The sequence below is a fragment of the Hyperoodon ampullatus genome (genome assembly GCF_949752795.1).
Source record: "Hyperoodon ampullatus genome assembly, contig: scaffold_117, whole genome shotgun sequence".
In the NCBI taxonomy this organism is placed as follows: Eukaryota; Metazoa; Chordata; class Mammalia; order Artiodactyla; family Ziphiidae; genus Hyperoodon; species Hyperoodon ampullatus.
Window position 1 is genome coordinate 1,044,743 of NW_027640609.1, and position 15,523 is coordinate 1,060,265.

The following is a 15,523-nucleotide window of genomic DNA, read 5'->3' on the forward strand; positions in this document are numbered from 1 at the left end:
ACAGAGATGCATGCTAAACACATATACACACAGATATACACAGATACACAGACACACACAAACTCACACACCCCAAAGGGAGTATGTCAAAGGAGCACAGGCTCCAAAAGCAAAAGCTCCCAATGGCCAAAGCTGGAACAATTCAAACAACAAAATAAAGTAGTATTGGATTATAACCCAAAGGATAAAATAGATATCTACGAGTCCATACTGATATAAATAAATATCAATAATTGAATAAATTAATATTTGGGGGGAAATAGACAACTCTGTGTGGAAGAATTCCAAATACTTTATGTACATACTCTGTCCTCAAGGAGGTGGAATCATAAGTCTCCACTCTTTGGGTTTGTGCTTCACATAGTGACTTCCTTCCAACAAGTGTAGTGTGGAAGGGGTGGGGGAGTAACTTTACAGTGGAGAAATCTGAGACACGACCCCAGCCAGGTTATCAAGGTCAACACCAACAGTCAAATCACGTTGACAGCATGTACCCTTGATAAGATGTTATAAAAAAGGCACTCTATCTGGTTGTCCTCCCAATAAACCATAATCCCAGTCTTACCATGAGAAAAGCATTGGACAGTTTACATTAGTGAGGTATGCTACAAAACACTTGATCACTGCTCCTCAAAACCGTCAACGTTGGGGCTTCCCTGGTGGCGCAGTGGTTGAGAGTCCACCTGCCAATGCAGGGGACACGGGTTCGAGCCCTGGCCTGGGAAGATCCCACATGCCAGGGAGCAACTAAGCCCGTGAGCCACAACTACTGAGCCCATGTGCTGCAACTACGGAGGCCCACGCGCCTACAGCCCGTGCTCCACAACGAGAGAGGCCACTTCAATGAGAGGCCGGCGCACTGCAACGAAGAGTAACCCCCGCTCTCCGCAACTAGAGAAAGCCCACGCGCAGCAACGAACACCCAACACAGCCAAAAATAAATAAATAAATAAATAAATAAATAAATAATTGTCAAGGTTATCAAAAACAAGAAAAGCCTGAGAAACTACCACAGCCCAGAGGAGCCTAAGGGGGCTTGATAACTAAATGTAATGTGGTGTCCTGGATGGAAGCCTGAAATGGAATTAAGGACACTAGGCAAAAGCCAAGGGAATCTGATACAGACTCTGGTTAATATTATTGTATTAATATTGGCTCATTAATTGTAAGAAAGGTACCACACTAGTGTACGGTGTCAATAATAGAGGAAATTGGGAATGAGATATATAAGAACTCTGTATTATCCCCTTAATTTTTCTGTATATCTAAAACCATTCTAAAATAGATATAGTCTATTAGATAAAACAAAAAAGGTAATGATGATTTGATTGTAACATCAGAGTAGGGATACTTTGAGATATCTATAAAAAGTGCCTTAGGAGATTGTCTGTGACATCTGCTGGGGATATAGTCACAGGTACTCCTAATATTATTGTGGTTTGTTGTCTGCATTTAGATTTAAATGACATGCTAAATACTAAATTGCAGTTAGAGGTTAGTGAAATTAAAGATGTAATATTCCCGTCCAGATTCCACATACACTTTGATACATATTAAGAATCCCCTGCTCTTTGGTGAGGTCTAATTTTATGAAAGTGAAACTCAGAGAGATGAATTAGGTTGTTCCAGCTTTTAAAAAGCCCACATTCTAGGGTCAAGAATTCTTACTGAGCCTTGTTGAAACTGTTTGCTACACTACCTCCTAATTTTGGAACTGCCAAACAGAGAGTTGGGAACTCTTCCTAGATTAAAAGTACTGCCTTGGCCTTGTGCAATTATACTGTTTAGGTTGCTGGACAAATCCAAGGATGAAACTGGCCAGGACCTAGTGATGGGCAATTCCAAAAGCAAGCTGAATGTGAGAAGTTCACTCACAGAGAACCCTAGTGTCAAAGAGCCTCTCTACTTGGGAATGGCTCAACACTGGGAAAATAAACCCTGGTTCAGCTGTAAAGAGAGCACATCCTTGGCTTTTTTTCCCCCCTTAAGTCCGGAAACTGATGATCTGGTCAGCTTAGGAGAGGGAGGGAGGGATGGAGGGAGGGAGGAAGATGAGAGAGAGAGAGAAACCTGTTAATAACTGGTGCCAATTTAAAGAGAGAAGGAAAGGGCTTATTATATACGTATATGCTAATATTATTCTTAAAGCCAATTCTGATCAATCCTTCGGGAAAGAAAGAGATGCAGCCATCTGTTAATGTGGCTTCAGCTTCTTTTTTTCCAAATGTTACAGCTGTCACCAGACCAGCCATTCCACTTGGGGCGAGGCCAGGGGGTTAGAGGGGGAACATCTGTCCACTAAGGACACCACTAGACAGCAACAGAATCTTGGGGCGACCCCTCTCTCTTTCCTCGAGTGCTTTCGCTGGCCGGTCCTACTTCCCCACTCCTTTGGGAGTTTCCTGTTCCATTACGTAGGCAAGAGGCCGAGAGGTCCCAGCTTTCCTGATTGTGAGCGGTTTGGCTGGGTGTGTACGTGCGAGTAACTGTGTGTGTGTGGGGGAAGTGGAGCTCGCTATAGGGGGTTAGAAAAACTAGTCGCCAATTTAAAATATTTTCGGAGTGTTTGAATGATATCTTAAGAGCGAATCCCACTCTCATTCAGCGAAACGAACAATACAGATAAGGAAGATGAAGAGGGTAGAAAACCCACACAGCGGAATGGAGCCGTCCATGCCGCGGGAGTGACGGGGGAGCGCTCCGAGGAACGGCGCTCTGCAGGGAAAGTCACTCTGGCTCTTCTCTCTCGGTCCACCAGCCGGCGACGCTTCTTCTGTAAAAGCATTCCTAGAAAATAACCCTACAACCGGGAAGGGTAGCGATCGTGGAGCGCAGTTTCCAGGAGCCGGTCCCCGGAGCCGGGAGAGGCCCCTCTCCCCCCGCGGCTGGCGCGGAATGTGGCGATCCGGCCCGGCGCGGGGGATGACTTCCTGCGGCCGGCGCTCGGCGACGGGAGCAGCTGCTACAGCCGGCAGGTGGGGTGGGGGCCGGCCGAGCTGACCACGCACAGACCCGGCTCGGCGGCACTGTGGCCCCGGGACAGCTGGCGCCGGGGACATGCGCTGATTCGATCCCTCCGGAGAAGGTAAGCAGCCCGGCTATTATTAGCCTCGGCCACACTGCGCGGTGCTTTCTGCTTGGTTAGTAACGGGGTTTGTAATACAGAGGGAAGAAGGGGAATATCCCTGCCGCCTTCTGCAATGGGAAAAGTAGCAACAGCTGGAATTAAAATGTTAATCAGCCAAGTGCTTGAGATTATTGGAGGAGCGGTGTTACTGGGCAAACAAAGAAGGCGGTCAGCCTCTGTAATCTTAAGATAATCAACCATTGCTGTGCCACACTCGCTTAGATATTGAAGAGGATTCAGAATGTAAAATAATTTGAGTTGCACTTTTACGTTGCTACCTTCAATCTTCGCTTGGTTAATTTGTGGTTTGCGAGCAGCAGGTTCTTGTCAGCAGCCTGGAGAAGTAATCGGAAATCTTCCCTCTCCTTTTGCCTTCCTCAGTCTTCTCCCTTTCCAGTTATCAGAATGGGTCTGCACATTTCAACGTCAAACACCCACTTCAATACTGAACCTTTAGAAGGAATCTCAAATTAGAGGAGAAACTTACCTCCTGGAGTTCAGCTTGGGTTGAGCAGCACTTGTCCCCACTTTTCCCTTCATTTACCATCTTCTCTTGTCAATCATTTCATTGATTCCCCCCACCCCCACCCCGGGGATGCTGTGCCCATTAATAAGCCAGCTCTTGTCAGCTCCTGTCCACCACCTCTGTTCCGTGACTGATTTTTCAAGGACCCAGAAAGGGCATTGCCTTATACCACGTTTGGACTATTACCTATGTCCTTCCCCAAAATGCATGGCATGAAAAATCCTTTAAGCCCAGTACCAACATGGTTTCCGATAACTCCCTTCATTGTAGTCAATGCAGCTACCAGATGGGTTTCAAGGACAGCAGAATCTGTTGGGGTGTGAGAAAGAGGGCTATACCTACATATTTTACTCCATGTGCATAAGAATAGGTGGAAGTAGAAATGCAAATGTCAGTCTATCCCGTTTTTCTTGAAGCTTTTTTAGTCCAGCTAGGTTGTGAGACACCTAGCTGGGTAGGGTATGGGGCAAGTCCTCCTGCAAAAGCAAGCAGTGTATTTGTCCTAGGATTCCCCCAATAACCTCAGAAGAGTTTCCAGAGAGGCTTTTCCCACAGGTAGTCAGAAAGCCAGGGGAGGTGGCCAAGGTAAACCTCAGGTTATTTGGGCATCTTCAAGTTAGTCTCCCCTTTTAGGGGTTCTGACCTAGGATTTCCCCACAAACGCCTTTCTGCTGAGCTCAAGTGCCCATTCTTGTTGCCCACCTAGGGATGTACAATTGAATGATACTCTGTGAAATGGTGAAGATTGCTATGGTGGGGATTACAAAAGTGCCACTTCACCAACAGAGAACAGTTGCAATAAGCCAGACTGTGTGGTGTCTGTGTGCCAATATTCCATTTAAAAAGAGATTTGTTATCTTTAAATCTGAAATTAAAGAGACAGTTTGACTCAAAAGACCATGGATTTTATTTTAACAAATTAAAATAGGAGATCAATGAAAAAGAGGGCCAAGGTTTATAGCTAACCTTCTTACCTTCTTTTTAAATATTGCTTTTAGAACAAGATACTGGTTCTGAAAAATCATGTTACTTCTATTATATATCATTATTGTTTTTCTGATTACAAATTCTCTTTGTAAATACACTTTGAAAAGATTTGAGTTGGTTTCTTTGTCTCTATCTTCAGTATATGAGGCAGAAGGAGTGGAGGCGGGTGGGCAAATCCCACTCCAAATGGCCCACTCCGAGAACTGTTCCCCGGACCATGCAAACCTCTGGACCAAAATTTTTTTGGCTTGTTGTTATTATTATCTTTAAATGTGGTTTGGGTTTGAAATATTAAATTTTTAATATTCTAAAATTTTGACTCAGGCACACCAACTAGAAGAGAGAACAGAGAACAAGAATAGCAAAACTATTTTCCACCTTTCTTACCTAATTGTAAAATATTTAATTATATGAATAATTATTCTGAATAATAAGTGAAAAACATATTAAAATAATAATTCATTTTTAAGAAAGTAGCCCAAGGTTTATGAAATACAGGTTAGTGCAATTGATCTTAAGTGCAGTAAAAATTTCTGTAATTTTAAAAGGTGTTTTTATGTTGACTATTAGTACATGAAAATATGCTAATGATGGTTAGAAATTGAAATGTCTGTTACTTGGTTTCTGAAGAAACTGAATTCTTTGGCAAGAAATGGGTCAGGATTAGGGGACTGGAGCCGCCAAAGCCGGCATCATACCTGCCAGTGATTTTATAGGTGAGATGAATGCATTAACTTATGGATTAGGGCTGGAGAAACCTTCTGGGGAAGAAAGAAAACAAGATAGAAAATAGAATTTGTTATTTTAGTGCAACTAAGATAATTAAATTTAAGGTATTTCTGAATTTGGACTTCTTTATATTTAAACAATTTCTGAGGAAAGTTTCTAAATTCATAGCCCTAGGTATAAATAGTTGTATGATTTCCTAACCGAAACTGATTTATGACTCTATTTCCTTTGTTAAAAACGTTTCCCAGAGACAGGCAAAATTAATTGCCCGGTGTTAAGGAGGAGGAGTAATACCAAATAGAAGGATGTACGCTATTAGTTGCTAAATGAACTGTGGGAACTTTTTTTTAGATTTGACAAGATAGAATTGAAATCAGTCTGTTGCTTTCCAATCACGTAAAAAAAAAAAATTTAGTCTGGTGGGTGGTCAGTGTTATCAGTAATTTAAGACTGAGTACCGATTTAGGATTCAAAGTTACCTCTCCTTACAAAAGGCACTTTCTGGTGCTGCATTACTGCCATTAGCAACAATTGAAATAGACTTATCCTGAGATTTTGAAAAACAGAAAAAGAAATAGAAGGATTAATAAGGCTTTGCCTCCACTGAGAATGGGTAGAAAAAGTGCTATTTTGAAAATTATCAATGGCCTCTTAATTGCCAGATTTCTGCACTGTTTCAACCTGTTCTTTATGTCTTTATTTTTAAGTTCTCTTCTAAGTTCTTTTTTTTAAAATTTTACTGCTTAGTGTTTTATTCACTAAAATAGCATTTTTAATTGAAGTATAGTTGATGTGTAATATTATATGTTACAGGTGTAAAATATAGTGATTCACAATTTTTAAAGGTTATACTCCATCTATAGTTATTATAAAATATTGGCTGTATTTCCTGTACTATGCCATATATCCTTATAGCTCATTTTATAATAATAGTTTGTACCTCCTAATCTCCTATCCCTATATTGTTCTTTTTTTTAAATTAAATACTTGTGTTCAAAAGTATTATTAATAAGTAATATATAAAGAGATATCTCTTTATCTAGTTTCTCACTAATCCCCTTAAATTACCTCATGACCAGCCTAGAACAAGTGCTGTTTATTTCTAGTTTGTGCCTCATGATATCACGACTATATGTCTTCATTTGTTCCTTTCACTCACCCTGCTACACGTTGAAACCTTGCTCACAGCATACACTGCCTCTTCCATGAACCCTTCCCATACCCACCTTCCTTCTCATTTCAGATGTGTTTCTCCCTTGTCTAAATTCCTATGGCACTTTCTATTTTGGTCTGTCCTTTAGTTTGAACATGATTTGCTGTTGTAAAATAACCCTAGTTATTGACTAACAACTTTTTATTACCTGCAACTCATAATACAGTGCCTAGCTATGTATATGCAAAGTAGATGTTCAGCAATTTGATGTTAGTGAAGAAATTAGCTATTATTTTCCAGGGGTGTATATCCACCTACTCTAATATCCAAGTTAGGCTCTAAATAATGTGTGCAAGTACATTTTAGTTTAAAATCCCTATATAATAATATAGTGAAAGTACATTCAAACAGTTATATTCAACAAAAGTTATTGTGAGCTTACATGCCCTTAAGTGGATATTGACTCATCCGTATCAAAAAGCATAGTAAGCATTACAAAAGAAAACTTTAAAGAAGACATTGTACCAGCTTTTGGTATGCTTTCATTCTACTGAAAACAAGTAAGCAGGGGAAGATGTCTTGCATAAATAAGTACTGGTTTTAAAGCTCTCTGCTAGGTACTTTCATCTATGGTGTATAACTTCATCCTTCTGCTATATGCTAATTTTACACTGAGACTCAGAGATCTTACCTAAATGGCAGAGATCCTTTCCACATTCACATGCTGTTCTTTGAAGTGTTAACGAGTGAAGGAAAACTATAAAACATAATCAGAGGAGTTTAAAATGGTTTTGTGATCAGGCTTTCCAGTGCTTTTTAAACTTTTGGGTCTTAACATCCCCTTTAATAATTCAGTAAAGGCTATGCATCCACTCCACAAGTACATACACAACACACACACATAGAATTTTGCCTGTCATTGCAGGTGTTTGCGGACCTAATAAAGCCCTCCTTTGCAAATGCTTTAAGGGCATCTACGCTGGGCTCAGTTTTTCTTTTTGCCTGTTCTATGCTTAATATTTATTTTTGTACCTATTAAAATTAAACAAATTGTTATCTGTTATAGATTGAGATATAAACCTAAGCAGCTTTGTACTTTACAACTTTTCTTTTTGCATTTTTGTATTCTGTTCTTCTCTCTCACACAAACACACAAATTTATATAAATGAGATCAAATAACACTTTTTTGTGAAGAGAATGCTTAGAATTTATTCTTAATGACTTTTCTATATATCACACGTCAGTGTAAACTATAGTCATCATGTTGTACATTATGTCCATAGTATGTATTTATCTTACAATTGGAAGCTTGTACCTTTGACCATCTTCCTCCAATTTCCCCTCCCCTGACCCTCTGTCTCCTGTAACCACAGGTCTGATCTCTTTTTCTATGATTGTTTTCTTTTTTTTTAAGGTTCCACATATAAGTGAGATCATATAGTGTTTGTCTTTCTTTCTTTGACTTATTTAACTTAGCATAAAGCCTTCAGGTCCATTTCTGTTGTCTCAAATGGTAGCATTTCTTTGTTTTCTTATAGATGAATAATATTTCAGTGTGTGTGTGTGTGTGTATACATATAATATGTATATATCTATAAATATATAAAACAACCTCTTTACCCATTTGTCCATCAGTGGGCACTTAGGTTGTTTCCATGTCTTGCCTATTATAAATAATGCTGCTATGAACATGGGGGTACAGATATCTTTTTGAGTTAGTGTTTTCATTTTCTTTGGATATATTCCCAGAAGTGGAGTTGCTAGATATATGTAGTTCTAGTCTTAATTTTTGAGGATCCTCTGTACTGTTTTCCATACTGGCTTTACCAATTTACAGTCCCACCAACAGCACAAGGGTTCCCTTTTCTCCACATCCTCACGAGCATTTGTTATCTCTTGACTTTTTGAGGATGACTGTTCTAACAGGTGTGAGGTAATATCTCAGTGTGGTTTTAATATGCATTTCCCTAATGACTAGTGGTATTGAGCATCTTTTCATGTACCTGTTGGCTTTTCGTGTGTCTTCTTTGGAGGAATGTCTATTCAGGTCCTTTGCTCATTTTTTAATTGGGTAATTTTTTTTTTGCTATTGATTTGTATGAATTTTAAATTTATTTTGGATATTAACCCTTATCAGATATATGGTTTACAAATATTTTTTTCCCATTCTATAGGTTGTCTTTTCAATCACTTTGTTGATTTGTTTTTGTTTTTGTTTTTCTTTGCTGTGCAGAAGCTTTTTAGTTTGATGTAGTTCCATTTGTTTTTTTTTTATTTTGTCATTTGTGTTTTCAGTGTCATATCCAAAAAGTCATTACCAAACCCATGTAATGAGCTTTATTCCTATGTTTTCTTCTGGCAGTTGCATAGTTTCAGGTCTTACATTTGAGTCTTTAATCCAATTCAAGTTAGTTTTGTGAGTGGTATAAGATATTGGTCCAATTTCATTCTTTTACATGTAAATATCCAGTTATCCCAGGGTTCCCTTGTATGTAACTTCTCTCTTTTCTCTTGCTGGTCTTAAGATTCTTTCTTTGTTTTTGACTTCTGACGATTTAATTGCAATGTGTGTCAGAGTAGCCCTATTTGAGTTCAACCTATTTGGGCTTGTTTGGGCTTCATGGATCTGGATGTCCATTTCTCATCCTAGGTTTGGGAAGGTTTCATCCATTATTGCTTTAAATATACTTTTTTCCCCTTTCTCTCTCTCTTTTCTTCTTCTGGAATTCCCATAACATGAACATTGTTTACTTTATTGTGTCCCATAATTTCCATAGGCTTTCTTCACTCTTTTTATTCTTTTCCTTTTTGTTCCTTTCACTGGGTAATTTCCAATGTCCTATCCTCCAGTTTGCTGATTCTTTCTTCTGCATGGTCGAATCTACCTTTGAAACTTTCTATTGAATTCTTCAGTTATTGTATTTTTTAAATCTAGTGTTCCTGTTTTTTTGATGTTGCTATTTCCTGGTCAAACTTCTTGTCTTGTTCATGCATTGTTTTCCTAATTTCACTTAGTTGTCTCTGCTTTCTTGTAGTTCACTAAACTTCCTTAGGAGGATTATTCTGAATTCTTTGACAGTTCATAGATCTTTTTTTTTTTTTTTTTTTTTTTGCGGTGTGTAGGCCTCTCACTGTTGTGGCCTCTCCCGTTGCGGAGCACAGGCTCCGGACACGCAGGCTCAGTGGCCATGGCTCACGGGCCCAGCCGCTCTGCAGCATGTGGGATCCTCCCAGACCGGGGCACGGACCCGCATCCCCTGCATCGGCAGGCGGACTCTCAACCACTGCGCCACCAGGGAAGCCCAGATCTTCATTTTTTTAAGGTCAGTTATTGGAGTTTTATTACTTTCCTTTGGTGGTGTCATATTTGCCTAATTTTTGTGATCCTTGATTCCTTACATTGGTATCTGCATATTTGAGTAATTGGGCTCTTCCTCCAGACTTTACTGGGTATTATATTCAGTAGTAGTAGTAGATGGGGCTATGAATTAGTTTCCTGGCAGAGAATCAGAGCCTGTATAGGACCTGGCTCTGGACAGGGCCCAGAGCCTATATAGTTCATTGTTTGGGAACCCAAATCAGGCCAGAGTGTGCACTTAATTCCCTGGTCAGGTGAGGACACTGGTTTTGCCCTGCAGATGGGGGAGGCCACAGGCTGTGCTGTCTGTTCCAGTGCCACTGTATCTAGGGCTGTTTGATGGGCTGTACCGCTTCCCATGTTCTCTGGTTAGGTTCCCCAGTTGGACATGCTGAAGGCTGTATTCAGTGATGAGTAGGGCTATGAATTAGATTTCCTGCCTGGGTGCAGCAGGAGAAGCAGCTCTAAAGCCAGTAAAGCTCTTTGTTGTCTCAACTCAAGCAGATCCACACTCCACGTTCTGTGGCTGAACAAGGCCACTGGCTTGGCTTTGCAGACTCTCAGCTCTGCCTACCCTTCTCTCGGCTTGAGCACTGCTTGGCCGCACAGTTTCTAGGAGTTGCCACCAGTCCTTCCAGTCAGATGGGCCAGGAAGACACTCTCCACAGCAGATGGGGTGGGGCTAGTCCCAGTTCCTTTGCCTGGGTGGGATGAGGAGGGGCCACTCTAGGCTACTCTTAATTTCTCAAACAGGCTCCCCAGTGTGGAGGAGCTGGGAGCTCCTCTCAGCCTTGGATATGAATTAATCTCCCTGCCTGTTCGTGGTACAGGATCCCTACACACGTGGTACTGGCTCTGCTTTGTACCAGAGCCAGTGATGAGCTCTGGCCGCCTGCCTCTTGGCTGGAGCACGACTGGGCCAAATAGCTTCCAGGATTTGCTGCCAGCCCTTGTGGTCAGATGGCCAGAAGACACTGTCCACAGTGGGTGGGCTGTGACTCTGCTCTTTGCCTGGCTGTGGGCAAACCAGGTTCAAGGGCCACATGCATATCAGGTGGATCTGTACCCTGCTGAGTGCCCTGGTTGTAGTGCCCTGCCAGCCTGGCTCTGTAGATAAGCAAAGATGCCCGTTGTGATCCCTACTTGGGCACTGCAGGTATGAATTCCATCTGTCACAATCCATGTGCTGGCTGTTGCATGCCCCTTCCCCCTTCATCACAGCCCAACTTCTAGTGGTCAAACCCTGCAGATTCCCCTGCAATCCCAGTGGAGCAGATTAGAGCAGTGGCTCCCACAAAGCAACCCCAATGCTAGTGGTGGTGCTTGCTGTCCCCAGTTCTCTTCTCCTACTGGAGGAACCAGAGGTTCAGGGGAGACCTCACCCATGGTGCTCCACTGGCCTGGGGGAGGGGCAGTGTGGTCAACGTGTAGCTCCTTCTCTCACCCTTCTAATGCAGTCTGTCTTGGTCTCTGTGGTGCACGGGGGTGCTTCAGCCTCACCTCCATGTTCTAGGATTCTCTCAAATAGTGCCCTGTTTCCAAATAATTGTTAGTTGTTCCTCCTGTGGGGGACGCGGAGCCAGGAATGACCTTGGTGATGTCACCCCACTCTGGGCTTACTTTGACAATATGTGTGTCCTTTATAGCCCAGACATTTCTGGTACTTGAAAGGAGGTTCTCCTTTTATTGTTCTCCCTGCTTTAGGACCTAAAATGGGAGCTCTTCCTTAGCACTGGCACAAAGGCTGCTGAGATGACTAGGAAGCAAGTGCCAAGGAGGATAGTGAATCAAAGAACCTTGATTCATGGAAAAGGAATCCCAGAAGGAGCTCTAAACGTTACACACTCCAAAGGATTTATTCAGGGTTTTCCAATCAAAATCATTTTTACAAAAAAAAAAACAGTTCTCAGACTTAGAGTAGTATACTGCCAAGTATGTGGAAGAACATTGCCAGCAGTTGAGTGGTGTGGTCTGCTTTGAAATATATTCAGTTTTCTTAGGATGGACATATGTCTACTTCAAAGTTACTATTTCTTTCTAGTAATGCTGTCTACAGTAATATATTTGCTTTTGCCAAGTTAAGAAAACAATGACATCCCTCCCAGGTTCTAAAACAATTACCAGCATAAAAATACATTAAAATTTTTAGCTGATACTTAAGGAAACCAGTACTAGCTAGCATTCCTACTGATGCTAGTATTCAAAGAGAGGCGTGACAAAACCATTAATCTGGAAAACACGGGGTTGGAAAGATGGAGAGAAAGAACTCAAGAGGACTACTTAAGCTGTTGCTTTCTTTACATGTCCCCAAATATGATAATAACCATATAAGCTCCTAAAATAAGTGCAATTTTATGCAAACTTCATAGTATGCCTAGTAGGAGGTAAATTTTGACTTTACTTTATAGTATATTTTTATTTTGGTAAAATGTCCCATAATGTAAAATTTACCATTTTAACCATTTTTAAGTGTATCATTTATTGGTATTAAGTACATTCACAATGTTGAGCAACCATGACCATTATCCATTTTAAGACCTTTCTTATTATCCCAAACAGAAACTGTACTTGCTAAACAATAACCCCTTATTTCTCCCCTCCCCTTAGCCTCTGGTTAACTCTATTCTATTTTCTGGGTTTATAATTTGCCTATTCTAACTACCTCATATAAGTGGAATCATACAATAGTTGTCCTTTTGTGTCTGGCTTCTTTCACTTAACATAATGTTTTCAAAGTTTATGCATGTTATAGCACGTAGCAGCATTTCATTCCTTTTTAAAGCCATACAATGTATAGTGATTTTTAGTTGCAAAACACTTTTAGTACATTGTGTTTCTATTATATTAATGATATCTAGCATATATCACTACCATATTACCTTTAGTAGATGCCCAGTAATGTGTACTATGAGTGAGCCATAATTTCATTCAGTCAAAACCCAGTGATAAACATTTATTAAGTTCCAAACAGTTTTATGATTTCAAGAAATGTGGTAATGGACATAGAGGTTCATGTCTTTATGTACTGGAGCTTTTACTTTTGATGGAAGAATTCTTGGAGTGGCATGGAATGGTATTGTTGGGTCAGAGATTATGCAGAAACATTTATAATTTGAATACATACATTGACTATAAAAACCATAAACTTCTTCAACAAATAATATTCCTGTATTTTATGTAACCATTTATGACTATCTTAAAAATGAATGCAAGTAATATAAGGGAATCCACTTAATGTGATTTGAGCAAGGAAACATTCTCACTTTTTTCATTTCTAGTTCATGGAAGAAAATTCCTATACACAAGTATTGAAATATTTCAAGTCTCTGGATCACACATTTCATCATTTCAAAAATATTACAGAGTACATCACGGATGTCAGTCAAGTCTTGTAACAACAGTGTAGAAAACTAGTAACATTTATAGCTAGTTTTTTTTTAAGCTTCAGCAATGGATCAATTCTATCCAGCCTAATCTGTAATTTTAATTAGATTAAGTTTTAAAATAAAAAAGATTAATTTTTAATTTAAAAGTATTTTTAGTTCATATTTATGTACCTGCATTATGGTAAATCTTTTATTTTGTTGTTTTTTTTCTGAGCTTCTCTTTAGAGTATCTTTTAAAATTTATTTTATTTTATTTTATTTATTTATTTTTTATTAGTTTCTGCTTTATAACAAAGTGAATCAGTCATACATATACATCTGTTCCCACATCCCTTCCCTCATGCATCTCCCTCCCTCCCACCCTCCCCATCCCACCCCTCCAGGCGGTCACAAAGCACCGGGCTGATCTCCCTGTGCTCTGCGGCTGCTTCCCACTATCTATCTACCTTACGTTTGGTAGTGTATATATGTCCATGCCTCTCTTTCGCTTTGTCACAGCTTACCCTTCCCCCTCCCCATATCCTCAAGTCCATTCTCAAGTAGGTCTGTGTCTTTATTCCCGTTTTACCCCTAGGTTCTTCATGACATTTTTTTTTTAATTCCATATATATGTGTTAGCATACGGTATTTGTCTTTCTCTTTCTGACTTACTTCACTCTGTATGACAGACTCTAGGTCTATCCACCTCATTACAAATAGCTCAGTTTTGTTTCTTTTTATGGCTGAGTAATATTCCATTGTATATATGTGCCACATCTTCTTTATCCATTCATCCGATGATGGACACTTAGGTTGTTTCCAGCTCTGGGCTATTGTGAATAGAGCTGCAATGAACATTTTGGTACATGTCTCTTTTTGAATTATGGTTTTCTCAGGGTATATGCCTAGTAGTGGGATTGCTGGGTCATATGGTAGTTCTATTTTTAGTTTTTTAAGGAACCTCCATACTGTTCTCCATAGTGGCTGTACCAATTCACATTCCCACCAGCAGTGCAAGAGTGTTCCCTTTTCTCCACACCCTCTCCAGCATTTATTGTTTCTAGATTTCCTGATGATGGCCATTCTGACTGGTGTGAGATGATATCTCATTGTAGTTTTGATTTGCATTTCTCTAATGATTAATGATGTTGAGCATTCTTTCATGTGTTTGTTGGCAGTCTGTATATCTTCTTTGGAGAAATGCCTATTTAAGTCTTCTGCCCATTTTTGGATTGGGTTCTTTGTTTTTTTGCTATTGAGCTGCATGAGCTGTTTATAAATTTTGGAGATTAATCCTTTCTCAGTTGCTTCATTTGCAAATATTTTCTCCCCTTCTGAGGGTTGTCTTTTGGTCTTGTTTATGGTTTCCTTTGCTGTGCAAAAGCTTTGAAGTTTCATTAGGTCCCATTTGTTTATCTTTGTTTTTATTTCCATTTCTCTAGGAGGTGGGTCCAAAAGGATCTTGCTGTGATTTATGTCATAGAGTGTTCTGCCTATGTTTTCCTCTAAGAGTTTGATAGTTTCTGGCCTTACATTTAGGTCTTTAATCCATTTTGAGCTTATTTTTGTGGATAGTGTTAGGGAATGATCTAATCTCATAATTTTACATGTCCCTGTCCAGTTTTCCCAGCACCACTTATTGAAGAGGCTGTCCTTTCTCCACTGTACATTCCTGCCTCCTTTATCAAAGATAAGTTGACCATATGTGCGTGGGTTTATCTCTGGGCTTTCTATCCTGTTCCATTGATCTATCTTTCTGTTTTTGTGCCAGCACACTGTCTTGATTACTGTAGCTTTGTAGTATAGTCTGAAGTCAGGGAGCCTGATTCCTCCAGCTCCGTTTTTCGTTCTCAAGATTGCTTTGGCTATTCGGGGTCTTTTGTTTTTCCAAACTAATTTTGAAATTTTTTGTTCTAGTTCTGTGAAAAATGCCAGTGGTAGTTTGATAGGGACTGCATTGAATCTGTAGATTGCTTTGGGTAGTAGAGTCATTTTCACAATATTGATTCTTCCAATCCAGGAGCATGGTATATCTCTCCATCTATTTGTATCATCTTTAATTTCTTTCATCAGTGTCTTATAATTTTCTGCATACAGATCTTTTGTCTCCTTAGGTAGGTTTATTCCTAGATATTTTATTCTTTTTGTTGCAATGGTAAATGGGAGTGTTTTCTTGATTTCATTTTCAGATTTTTCATCATTAGTGTACAGGAATGCCAGAGATTTCTGTGCATTAATTTTGTATCCTGCTACTTTACCAAATTCATTGATTAGCTC